Below are 14324 nucleotides of genomic sequence, written 5' to 3' on the forward strand. Positions count from 1 at the left end.
GGTGCCTAAAATCATGAGTAAGGTCACACTAGTGTGACTAAAGACATGTGGCGGGATCTGCTAGTGTGCTGGATTTTTTTGGAAACTTACTCAGTACTTTGTTTTCTGAGACTGGAAGCCTGGCCTCACTCTATCACCTGCCTGCTCTGTGTCCTCAAAGCCCATCTATTAAAAAGGGAACTGTGTTCCCAGATTTGTACTTTGAAACCATGCCCCGATGTGGATGTGTTTGGGGAAAAAAAAGATGTATAATAAAGGAATGATGGTTAAATGAGTTAAAACACTTGGGAGCCACTCCATACCACTAGCATCCTTGGAAGAGGTACCAGGTATATATCTCTTCACCTCTTCTGAATCATCCAGGAAAGGATTTGTGAGGATATGGAAAGAAGGCAACCAATAAGAAGCACAGACTAAAACAAAATAGATGCCTTCTGGACATTGGGCATGGACTTCTCAGGCTCCAGAATAATGCAAAAAAGTCTTACTATCTTTAAAGCCAGCACAGAATATTTTGGTTCCCTGCAGCACTGTACCATCTTGACACTTCAGGGTGAGATTTCTGGTCCAGCCTCTCTGCCCCATGGTGATGGCTATTCAGAATAAGCACATTTTCTCTGCAAATCTCAAGCTGGAACTTTAGCCCTTGACACAGAGATAAGTTGCTTTAAATATGCTTTGGAAACCAGTGTAACATGGAGAGTAGTTTTGTATTAGTTCTTTTTAGAAATTTGAGAAACATATTCTGAGGCAAGTGATGAGGCAGAGGTGCAAGCAGCTTTGGACTTGTCCTCTGAACTCACAAGGCCATGAGAGCTGTTTTTCTTCTAATCCTTTGAATGAAGCAATATACTGTGCTGCCTAGATGTAGTTTTCTTGCAGGCTGCCAAGGGCGGGTTACACTGACTCGGCCTTTAGAGATCCTGGGAGCATCTCAAAGTGACTTTGTCTCCATCACTTATAGAAGCAGCATGGTGGTAGGAGTCTCCATGTCCTGGTACAAATATAAACCCAAGGAATCTCCCAAGCTGCTCATCTGTGGGGGTTCTGAACCAAGGAGCTTCTTTGGGAGCCCCTTCTTGGTTCTGGGGAAGTAGCTCTTGCTCTGGCTTCTACCTCATAACCCATGGGTGGAAGATGAAGACATTGTTGTGTTATACTGCCAGCCTCACACAGTGACAGCTCCCCAAATGAAAATACCCTTTCTGGGCTGTAGATCTTTCCCTGCAGGAGGCACATCATGAAAGGTGTGAACGGCCTATATCTTAAGTGTCCACATTCTCCAAGCCTGTGTTTCATGATCTGGTGGAGAAGGAGCAGGTGGAAAATGTTCTTGCCTCCCATGTAAACCAGATCTACACAGAGGGAAAGCTGGACTGGGATCAGAGCCACATTTTGGTCTAGACAGATGCTGTAAATTGATTTAATTATTGACACTTTTGTTATCTAGCATAATGTAGCACCTCAAATCAAAGAGGATTAAAATATTTATTTATTGTTTCTTGTGATTTTGTGAATTTTCTGAGTAGCTTTTCTGCTGGTTTGCCAGGGCTGCCTCATACATCTGCAGGCAGCTGGGTCACCTGTGTCCCCTGCCCCTCTGCCAGCTGGGGTTGGCTATCAGCCTTGGTTCTCCTCTTACTGGTAGGCCAGTTGGAGGAGTGTTGGAAACTTTCCACCTTGGACTTAGGCATCTAAGGGTAAATCCCTGATATACATTTAAAATTTAATGAAACTGATTTTTTTCTTGAGGAAGAATGCACTAGCACTAGGAATTGTGAACAAATTTCACTAGCAATTCTGAAGAATATCAGATAAAATATCCCATTCTACAACATCACCATGCCCATCCCCTGCTGTATACTGCTTCATTTTCTCTCCTTTTTCTAGTATCTTTAGGTGTGTTACTATTTATTTGAAATCTTTGGGTTTTGTAAAGATAGACATTTCTTTCTACAAAGTCTTCTGAATGTTTTTTGCTCCATCTCACAAGTTTTTGTATTTGGTGTTTCCATTTTAATATCTCTCAAAATGAGATAATTTTCCTTTGAATATTATATGAAACTTTGTTAGTTCAGGAAAATGTTTTGAAACTTTCATATATTGTGAATTTCCTAAAATTTCTCCTGTTGCAGAGTTATATTTTCATGCCATTATAGTTTCAGAAAATACAAGCTATGATTTCAGTCTCCATAATGTTTTCAATATTTGTTTTTGTGACCTAACATATGATCTGTCTTATGGAATAGTCCATGTGTGCTTGAGAAATGAGCGATTCTGCTGCTATTGGAAGGAAAGTTCTGCATATGTCTGTTTGTTTCATTTGATCAAAAATATAGTTTAATCCCATATCTCCTTATAGATTTCTGTCTGGATGATCTATCCAGACACTGATATCTGCTGCTTTGATTTTGGATTTTTTTTCTATATTTCCCTTCAGAATTCTTCATACAGTATTTGCTTTACATATGTAGGTGTGCCAATATTGGGTACATATATATTTATAATTCTTATGTCCTCTTGTTGAATTGACCCCTCCAGCATTATTCAATGACCCTTGTCATGTCTTTAATCAGTTTTTGTCTTCAAGTTTATTTTCCCTATTTTACTGTAAGTAATGCCTGGTTTCTTTAGGTTTCCATTTGGATGGAATATCTTTTTCCACTCTTCATTTGCAGTCTATGTGTGCTCTTGCATCTGAGGTGAGTCCCTTGTAGGCAGGACATTGTTGGTTCTTGTTTTTTAACCCATTAAGGCCACTTTATTGCATGTGCTTTGATTGGCGATTTTAATCCATTTATATTAAAGATAATTATTAATAGATAAATACTTCGCTATTCTCATTTTGTTAATTCTCTTGTTTTTCAATTGCTCATCTCTTTCTGTTGTTTTCCTGCTCTATTCCTCTGGATTTAATGATTTTCTGTGATGGTATGTCTTGGTTCCATTCTCTCTATCTTTTGTATATCTAGTACAGGTTTTTGCTTAATGTTTCTCATGGGACTTATATATAGTTGTAAAACAGGCTATGTTAAACTGATAACTACTTAACTTTGATCACTTGCAAAAACTGAACAATTTTTACTCTTTTCCTCACCTTATTTTATCCTTTTGATGTCAATAATTTGCCACCTTTCATATTTGGTACCCTTTAACAAGCAATAGTCACTATAGTTTTAATAGTTTTGTCTTGTGATCCAAGCAGCAGGCTGACCAGGTCTATTAGTGTCACCCACATTCAGGGTGGGTCTCCTCACAGTTTGCTGGCCCATGTGTCAAATCATCTCTGTAAACTCTCTTACAGACACACCCAGAATTGTGCTGTACTAATTATCTAGTGATTTCTCAGTCTAATCCTGCTGAAAATCAAGATTAAACCATCCAAGTCAGCATTTCAGAGAGCTGGTCATTTTCAGCTCACAGCTCTGTGTTAAAGTACCAGTTGTGTGATACCATGGAAATCCCCCTTAGCAGCTGTGGCAGCATGGCTTGAAGAGTGGCAGCCACCTACTGAGAAACTGTATGGTAGCTATTGAGCATCCTTTGAGATTGCCATTAGAGAGAGGATATATATAAAGTACTATAGATTTTATCTAAGGAAAAAGTGGGGAAAAACACATCCCTGCCCTCATCAAACAACAAAGAAATTGAAAACCAAAATATCAATAGGTTTTACTAACAGGGCTCAAGTAAGACATTAAAATGTCTGGTATTTGGAGTGGTGTAGAAGGTGACCTGCCATGAATTTGTTCCCTGCATAGGGAGGACCTTTGCAGACTGTTTTCTTAGGAAGATTAGGAATAGGGCTGTGTGTGCTTAACAGTAGTAAAGATGATACCCAGAAGCCTCAGTAATGAGAGGATCATTGTAATGTAACTGAAAATATTATAAAATGGGTTACAGAAGAAGACAAGATCCACTTCATTGACAGATGATTGTAAGTATCTGTAGTTTTCAATATTTTCATATTTTAATTTAAATAAGTGTAAGGGGCTTCTGAGCCACTGTCCCACCACTCCCAGCTTAGAGGAAGGGGCTTCTGGGCTACTGTCTGTCCTGCCACTCCTGGCCCAGAGGAAGGGGCTTCTGAGCCACTGTCGCCAGCTCCCGGCCAGAGGTAGGGCCTTCTAGACTGCTGTTCATCTGTCACTCCTGGCCCAGAGGAAGGGGCTTCTGTGGTGCCCTCCTTCCCACCACTCCCAGAATAGAGGAAGGGGCTTCTGAGCCACTGTCCAACCACTCCCAGCTCAGAGGAGCTGAGCCATGCAGGTGCCAACAACACACCCACCCCCTAGGGTCAAAATGAGAAGACATGTAAATAAGTCTCTAAACCAGACTTCCAGATCACCTACAGTAAGCCCAGAGGGAAATGAGATGGAACACTTTGATACTCAACCACCTGAACTCCCTGAATTGGCAAAAAAAATGGGATCTGGAAACAATGACATCAGAAATAATTTCTCAGATAACAGCAGAGATTGTGCTCGTAGTGCAAGATATGATTAATAAATCTAGAGAGGAGCTGAGGAACATAATGGAAGCCCAATAGGAAACAAATGGAATCCATAAAACAGATGCAAATAGATTTCCAGGACATGAAAAACTCCACTGAAAGTCTGCACAGCAGAATGAGCAAATGTGAGGACAGAATTTCAGATAGAGAAGATAAGATTGCAATTAGTGACAAGAAAAAGAAAAATTGCTTCAAAATTGTAAGGGACCAGAAGAAATCAATCCAGCAGCAGCCAGATGATGCAAAGAAGAATAACATAAGCCTGACTGGAGTCAAAGAAGAAAGAGGAGAGAGTGCAGATGATGTAAAAAAACTGTTCACAGAAGTAATGGCAGAAAACTTCCCAAGCAGGGGAAAAGAACTTGACATAAGATACATGAGGCATATAGGACTCCAAATAGGCTTGATCAAAAAAATCTATACACAGGCATATAATTGTTAAGATTCCAGAAACTCAACAGAAGAACAAAGTTGTACAAGCAGTTAGAGAAAAGAAACAAATCACATGCAAAGGAAAGCCCATCAGAATTACAGCAGACTTCTCAAAACAAAGCATTAAGGCAGGAAGAGCTTAGAGCAATGTATTCCAAGCCCTAAAGAAAAACACCCTCCAACCCAGATTGATGTACCCTGAAAAACTATCTTTCAAAACTGATGGAAAAATAAGATAATTTCATGACAAAGATCACTATAACAACTTCATGAGTACCAAACCAAGACACTAAAAAATTTAAGACAATATCCTGGGAACAGACAATGAGGATCACAACCCCTGGAAGCAAAGCAGAATGAACCCATTGGGTGCAACAAGAAATTAAATGTAAAGGGGGAGAACCCAACAAAAAGAAAAAGTCATGGCAATGATGAGTCAATACGTTTCAGTTATAACCATCAACATTAATGGTCTCAATTCACCAATCAAAAGAAATAAACTGGCAGAATGGGGTAAGAAGCAAAATCCAACAATAAACTGCATACAATAAACACACTTAATATAAAATGAAACTCATAGACTGAAAGTTAAAGGGTGGAAAACAATACTCCATGTGACGGGAACCTGAAAAAAAGCAGGAGTAGCTATTCTCTTTGCAGATCAAGCAGATTTCAAACCAACACTGATTAAGAGACACAAAGAAGCACACTACATCTGTATAAAGGGAACAATCCAACAGGAAGAGATGACAATCATAAATATCTCCGCACCAATCACTAGTGTGCCCACCTATATAAAACAAATAGTAATGGACATGAAAAGTCATATATGCACTAATACAATTGTAGTGAGGGACCTCAATACTCCACTGTCACAAATAGATAGATCAACTAGACAAAAAATAAGTAATGAAATACTAGAACTCAATCGAACTCTTGAACAAATGAACCTAACAGATGTTTACAGAGTCTTCCACCCCACAGAATCAGAATACACATTCTTCTCAGCTGCACATGGATTGTTCTCCAAAATAGACCACATACTTATGTATAGAACATGTTTAAGTAAGTGCAAAGGAGTTGAAGTTATCCCCTGTATATTATCAGACCATAGTGAGATGAAATTGGAGATCCATAGCAAAAAAAACTGGAAAAATTTCATAAACACGTGGAAATTAAAGAACGTACTTCTGAAAAACCAATGGGTCATAGAGAAAATTAAAGAAGATATCAGACAACTCCTTCAATTAAATGACAATGACAATACAACATATCGGAATCTATGGGACACAATGAAAGCAGTCTTATGAGGGAAATTCATAGCAGTGAATATGCATATTAAGAAAACAGAATGAGCCCAATTAAACAACCTGATACTGAACCTCAAGCTTCTAGAAAAAGAAGACCAGGACAAACCCAACGCTCATACAAGGCAGGAAATTATAAAGATCAGAGGACAAATCAATGCAATGGAGACTAAGAGAATGATAAAAAAAATCAATGAAGCCAAGAGTTGGTTCATTGAAAGAAGCAACAAAATTGACAAACCCTTAGCCAATCTTGTCAGAAAAAGGAAAGAAAAGGCCCAAATCCATGCAATTAGGAATGAGAAGTGTGAAATTACAATGGACCCAGCAGAAATCCAGAGGATCGTCAATGCCTACTTCCACAACCTATACACCAATAAGATGGAAAACACAGGAGAAATGGACAGATTCCTAGATACATATGAATTACCAAAGTTGAATGAAGAAGACTTAAAAATTCTAAACAACCCAATATCAACCAATGAAATTGAAAACATAATTAAAAACTTATCAACTAAGAAAAGCCCGGGCCCTGATGGCTTCACTACTGAATTCTACAAGACATTTAGGTAGGAACTACTGCCACTACTGTTTAAACTCTTCAATGAAATTGAAAGGGAAGCAATACTCCCAAATTCATTCCTGGAAGCAAGCATCACCTTCATCCCCAAAGCAGAGAAAGACCCAACCGAAAAGAAGAACTATAGGCCAATCTCACTAATGAATATAGATGCAAAAAACCTTAATAAGATCCTGGCAAATAGAATTCAGAAGATCATTAAGAAGATCATACACCCAGATCAAGTGGGATTCAACCCAGGGATGCAGGGATGGTTCAATATACACAAATCAATCAATGTAATACACTATATCAATAGAGCCAAGGACAAAAACCATATGACTATCTCCATAGATGCAGAAAAAAAATTTGACAAAATTCAACATGCATTTATGATAAAAACCCTACAAAAATTGGAATAGATGGTCTCTACCTCAAACTGATAAAAGCCATCTATGAGAAACCAACAGTCAATATCATACTAAATGGTCAAAAACTGAAATCCTTCACACTAAAATCAGGAACAAGACAAGGATGTCCACTATCACCACTCTTGTTCAATATAGTTCTGGAAACATTAGCCACGGCAATTAGACAAGAGAAAGAAATAAAAGGAGTAAAGATAGGTAATGAAGAAGTCAAATTGACATTATTTGCAGTTGACATGATATTGTATATAGAAGACTGCAAGAACTGCAAAAACCATCTTCTAGACTTAATAACTAAATTCAGTAAAGTAGCTGGATACAAGGTCAACACATAAAAATCAATATCTTTCCTCTACACAAATGACAGACTCACTGAGAGAGAAATAGGGCAAATAATTCCTTTCACAGTACCATCCAAAAAACTGAAATACCTAGGAATCAACCTAAAGAAAGAAATCAAAGAACTCTTCTCTGAAAACTATAGCACTCTGAAAAGAGAGATTGAAGATGATATCAGAAAATGGACAGACATCCCTTGCTCCTTGGTAGGAATGATCAATACAGTGAAAATAGCCATACTTCCAAAACTGCTATATAGATTCAATGCAATTCCAATTGAGATCCCAGCAGCATACTTCACAGACCTTGAGAAAACAATCCAAAAATTCATTTGTAACAAGAAGAGACCCAGAATAGCAAAAGCAATTCTAGGCAACAGAGACATGGCAGGGGGTATCACAATCCCCAACCTGCAACTATACTGCAAAGCTATGTGATAAAACACCATGGTACTGGGAAAGAAACAGACCTGAAGACCAGTGGAACAGATTAGAAGATGCAGAAACAATGCCAGACACACTCAGCCATCTCATCTTTGATAAAGGAGCCAAACATCCTCACTGGAGGAAAGATAGCCTCTTTAATAAATGGTGCTGGAAAAATTGGGTTTCAACTTGCCAAAGATTACAACCAGACCTGTATCTCTCACCATGCACTAAACTAAAATCAAAATGGATTAAAGATCTAAATATTAAAATAAAAAGTCCGAACCATCTGGAACAGTGGTTAGGTAGAACTCTTGAAGACATTGGTGTAGGAAAAGATTTTATGAACAAAAGCTCAGTTGCCCATGAACTAGCACAAAAATCAACAAATGGGATCTCTTCTTACTAAAAAGCTTCTGCACAGCAAGAGAAACCACCAACAGTGTGAAGAGACAACCCACAATGTGGGAAAAAATTTTCACCTGCTGTTCCTCAGATAAAGGTCTACTATCTAGAATCTATAAAGAACTTAAAAAAATCAGACCTCCCAAATTTAAAGACCCAATCCAAAAATGAGCATCAGAAATGAACAGAAATTTCTCAGACAAAGAAGTAGAAATAGGAAATAAATACATGAAAAAATGTTCAACATCAAATAATCTTCAAAAATTTTCAACTGGTCATTCAAGTCATGCAAATGAAAACAATGCTGAGATTCTACCTGACTCCAGAAAGAATGGCTGCTATCATGAAATCAACCAATAACAAATGCTGGTGGGGCTGTGGGGAAAGAGGAACCTGCTCTACTGCTGGTGGGAGTGTAGACTGGTGCAACCCTGTGGAAATCAGTATGGAGATACCTCAAAGAACTAGGACTGGAAGTCCATTTGACCCTGCTATTCCCCTGCTTGGTATCTTCCCCAAAGAATTAAATGAATCATACCACAGTGATATATGTGCACCCATGTTCATAGCAGCACAATTTGTAATAGCCAAAACTTGGAAACAGCCCAAATGCCCATCAACTGGAGACCGGTTAAAGATAATGTGTTTTTTAATAAAATGGAGTATTACTCAGCCATAAAAAATGAGAAATTAGAGATATTTATAGATAAATGGATGCACATTGAGGTGATACTCTTCAGTGAAATAAATAGGACACGCGTGTATAAATACCGGATAGTTTCTCTAGTGTGAGAAACTGAAAGTCCAAATAAGGACTAAAAGGTATAATAGATAATGTGAAATAGGGAGAGACGTGGCAAAGGGGAATGGGAAGTGGGAGGGGCAGGGGAAAGGAAAGAAGGGAAAGGAAAAATGATGAGAAATGGAAAAAATGGAAACAAAGTCTTTGTAAATAGGAAAGTGTGGAGGGGGTGAAGGGAGGGCTCAGAGTGGGGAAAAAATAGGAACCCAGATGCATCATGTAAAAGTAAAAGTTCTCAATGAGAAATGTAAATGTCTTGTATACCTAAAATGTACCAATAAAAGAATTAATAAAAAATAAATACTTCAAATTACTAGGAAGAAAAAAAACAGAATATAGGGTGATCATCGATTGTCCATGAAAATTGGGTCATTTGTGAGAATAAAAAGACAATGCTATTAATGACCATGCTGGAACTCTACCAGGAAAAGAAGGGAGACATAGTTATCCTCCTATCTGACAAGGTTGAGGCAATGAAAGGACATTAGCAATAATAGGGTTACTATGAAAAATAAAAAACAATAAAAATGCATTAATCTCCAAAATAAAGTTATTGTGGCCATGCAAATGTGCTGCAATAAACTGTTTTCCTTTTCTACTGCACAGAGTTTCAAGTGGTGTGACATAGACGTGTACAAAGACATTTCTTCTCTGTGACCCATCATGGCTCAGAGTATATAATCTCAGAAACATTTCAACCCAGAACCATGATTTCATGTACAGAAGATCATATTTTATGGAATTCTAGAAGGACAATGACATACTCATAATAAAGATTAAGTCTTTGGGGGCCAGGTAGGAAATCACCCCAATTCTTTGTTTCCTCATTCTTAGAAGAAGAATGTCTTATTCTAACTGCACAGGCCTAGACCCTGAGCACAAATGAAGATCAGAAAATGTAGATGGTTTTATCTTACAAACACCAAGAAGACACTCCTCTGGGATTGAATGTGGACACAGAAGGAACTGAACCCTACAGGGTCCCCAGCCCTGGGCAGACCTGCCCAATGGCTCACTGATTTGCATGTTTTCCTTAGAGGCTATTTCTGCTCCTCAGAGTCCTTGTGAAAAGCTTCTCAGTGGATCTGGACACAAAGAGCCTCAGCAGGGCTTAGACTGAGCATGGGTGTCCTGACTCTGCTTTTCTGACTTCTGCTGCTCTGGTGCCCAGGTGAGGGAAGCAGGCTGTGGGGAATATACCTGAGACCACACCACTTCCCTTTTCCTAGGGGTGAGATCCTCTCAGGTCTCTGTGAATCTCTGGCCCATTGTCCTTTCCCAGGGAGCCAGGTCTTCATAGGTTAAAGGACCAGGAGAGACAAGATCTGCTAGAGGAAAATAGAGTGGGGCCCACTTGATAACAGTGACTGTGTGTTTTCCTTCCTTCTCAGTCACAAGTGGGTGCACTGTTCTGACTCAGTCTCCAGCCTTCCTGTCTGTGACTCCAGGAGAGAGCATCTCCATCATCTGCAGGGCCAGTGAGAGTGTCAGTGATTATGTAACCTGGTATCAGCAGAAGCCAGGCCAGGCTCCTAGGATTCTCATTTATGATGCTGATAACTAATTTTCCAGTGTCTCTGACTGCTTCACTGGCATACAGTCTGGGACAGAATTCATTTACAAAATCAGCAGGGTAGAGGCTAGTGATGCTGGCACTTATTTCTGGAAGCAGAACTACTCAGTCCCTCTCATGGTGTTACAGCCCTGTGCATAAACCATCCTTCTAGGCTGGCTGTGTAGGGAGGGTCTGTTGTTTCAGCAGCTGCCATCTCTCCCATGGAACATTCATAACTGCAGCATCTATGATGGGGTGTGTGTCTGTGTGCTGCAGAGCTCAATGATAAAGGCTGCAAAGGACTTCAATCTTTTAAAATATGTTTTCTTGACAAAAAAACCTTCCTGAACCTTCAATAAATTCAAAAAATGAGATCACTATTTCAGGCCTGCAAGAGATTTCCCTGCCACATGGTCCTTGAATCCTTTCTAAGACAAATTCTGAAAAATATTTTTTAAAGGCAGAGAACTAATGCAGAATAGGAACCCATCTCAAAGGAAATATGGAAGACACTTCTAGTACTACAACTCTAGTACTAATAACAAAGAGCAAAACTACTCGGTGCCAATTGCTGCAGTCTCAAAGTCTTGCTATGTGTTGAACATTGCACTAAGTGGATACTCATCTGGTCCACTTACTCCCACATGTATCCTCTAAAAATAAGAAATCAAAGTTCTTGTAGCATTGTTTGCTGAAAGCACCAGTGCTTTCAGGTCAGAAGATGGAAACACATTCTGATCCTCTGAACCCACAACTTCCAGTCATTAATTAACTCATTCATAAAATTAGATACAACTAAATACAATAAAGTATACTTATTGTGAATAAATTTAATACAAAGGTAGATAGCTGGTAACCTTGTATACACTTTGCCTTTTACCACTACTCACCACAAGATACAGCTCCTCTCCAGCATCTCACCTTATATTCCATCCCAGTGATATCCTGTCTCACTCACCTTCACCTGAGGTTTCCATGGTACCAGTGTGAACCGCATTTTCTCAAACTCCATATCAATTGAATCCTAGTAAGTTTTTGGTTTCTTGCTTTTTTTTTTTTTTTTTTTTGCTTTTCACAACTTTTTTTCAACATAACTATGCTTACAGAAATACACTCATATTTGTTAAGAGAATGCAATTTAACTTATCCTACACAATTTCAACCAAAAAGTTGGTACGTGGTTTAAGATTTTAAAAAGGATTTGCAATCTGGTTTATTTTATCTGTTACAAATGTATAAAAGATCCATCAAATGCTGCTAAAGAAGGCAGCAAAAACCTTGAAAAATATACCGTTGGTTTGGCTCAGAAAAGTAACAAGTATTGCACTGTAAAGTTTATAAAATTGGTGCAACAAAACATTGCTGTAATGTTACAATGCCAGTTTACAAAGTTCAGTAACTAATGGATGTAGTAGGGCATGGGGGAGTTTATGTACACACATGGAACTGTAAAAGCTGTTTTACTAACAATGCATGTAGATTGTAAATCTACACAAACCAAGATTCAGATAATTTCTTAAATCTGAATTAACACTATCAGCTCACTTCACCTGCTGAGGCCAATTAAGACTTCAGCACATTTAGCTTTTTAAGTTTTTCTAATCTATGCAAAGAAGAAAATTAAGTTTCTTCCCCAGCTTTTAAGTCCAGAAGTGACAGTATACTACAGACAAGGTATTCCTTCCATTGCCAACATTTATGGGGTGCCATGTGATGAGGTCAGCTTGGGTTTTAATTTGTATCTGCACTCACATGCAAACAGTTCCCAAAGCTAATGAGCACATGACTTTAGAAGTGACTAAAAATAAAATGGCCTTTCTTGGAAGACTAAAGCAAAACATCAGCCATAGCTGTAAGAAGCCTTATCAAAATAATGTAGCCTCTTATGAATTAAGCCTCAACAACAGAAGGTAGCCCCCAAATATGAAGCAGCTCTGAAAAAGAGGAAAAAATATAACAAAATATCCTGAAAACCAATGTGAATATAGGTTCAAAAAATAAAAGATACATTTTCAATTTTTTTTTATACCAGGGATCGAACTCAGTACCTTGCGCTTGCGAGGCAGGTGATGGAACCAGAGCTCAATCCCCAGAGATACAGTTTCATAAGACTACCTAGAATTAGGCTATTCTCTAGTATTTCAAGTTTATCACTAGTTACTAAATATCAATTTACAAATTGCATGTTCATTTTTTGTTCTGTTATCAAAAGAGAAATTCTAGCTTCAATTCTACTGAAAGGGCACTAGAAAATAAAAAGATTCAAATAGTTCCATGCAAACATATTTTGCAAATGGAAGAACTTCCCAACTGGACCAGAAGTTCTGATTACTAATACATTTTCACTGAAACAATTTTCAGTAAGTACAAATACAAGGCATTAAGGTTCAGGACCTAATATAGGCCTGAGAATCAAGTCCTTGTTTTCTGGAAGAAAGGTCTCAAGTCCCAGTTAATTTGCAGTAACAATGTTTTTACAGATCAACTTAACAAGGGGTTTTAATTTCCTTCATAGCTTTTAGCATTCTAGTCTTAAAGACTAAATTAGGAATTTGTTCAATTCACCAGAAAGCAAATTTCTTTCCTTTACACTATGAAAGAATACAAAGACCTCTTCCCCAACAGATTCCCAGTGTCCAGTCTGTGCTTAAGATGAATCTTTTCCAATATAATGTAAAAGGTAAGTTAGATAAAATGTGCTCATGAACATTAAAACTAGTCATTAGAAAGATTTAAGTAGCTTTATAATTTAACTTTTAAAACATAAATATTTGCAGCTTGATCTCCTGCTGACAATGATTGTTGGAGCCTAGAATTCAACATTTACAAATTCTCATTCATGCACACAAAACACACACCATCATCACACAACTTACTCCTCATGTCTGGAGAGAATCTTCTGCTTTTTAAAATCTTTGGCCTCCCAGTCAATTCCAAGTTCAAATACCTTTTTAACTGAAAATTCACTCTCAGATTTTCAACATCTCATACATTAATGCTTATCCTAATCTTTCATGTTGTACTACCAGAATCTGAAAACTGCCTCAAAGAGATCCCTGGGTAAAGGAAAATAAATGAAATGTAAAGGGTTACTTTCAGAACATGGGAGATCAGAATTCAAGGGGCCGGGGATTTAGCTCAGTGGTTCTGGCACCTGCCTCGCAAGCCCAAGGTCCTAAGTTCGATGCCCGGTACCAAAAAAAAAAGAATTCAAGATACTCTCATTGAGATCATATTTTACCTTACTGCAGTCAACAACTCCTAACAGTATAAAAAATCCTATGTTGGACTCTGCCACACTTTGGCAACTGGCCAAAGAACCTACAAAAGTTTTGGAGTACACACCCCTTTCCATACAAAGTACCCTGTAGGAACACTAGGATAGCTCAGTTCACTTGAGGTCTCACCTGTGGAATGCGGCTGTCACAGAACAGACAGGACACCCACTAGTGTGTGGAGATCCCTGAGCAAGTATGACTTAAATCTGGACTATATTTAAATTCAAAAGTCATTTTCACTGTATTTATAGGAAGTTGCAGCTGGCTTGCCAGAATTCATA

Source organism: Heterocephalus glaber, unplaced genomic scaffold, assembly GCF_053883595.1.
Source record: "Heterocephalus glaber isolate CG9 unplaced genomic scaffold, H.glaber_assembly_v1.0 deba00000470, whole genome shotgun sequence".
Taxonomy (NCBI): domain Eukaryota; kingdom Metazoa; phylum Chordata; class Mammalia; order Rodentia; family Bathyergidae; genus Heterocephalus; species Heterocephalus glaber.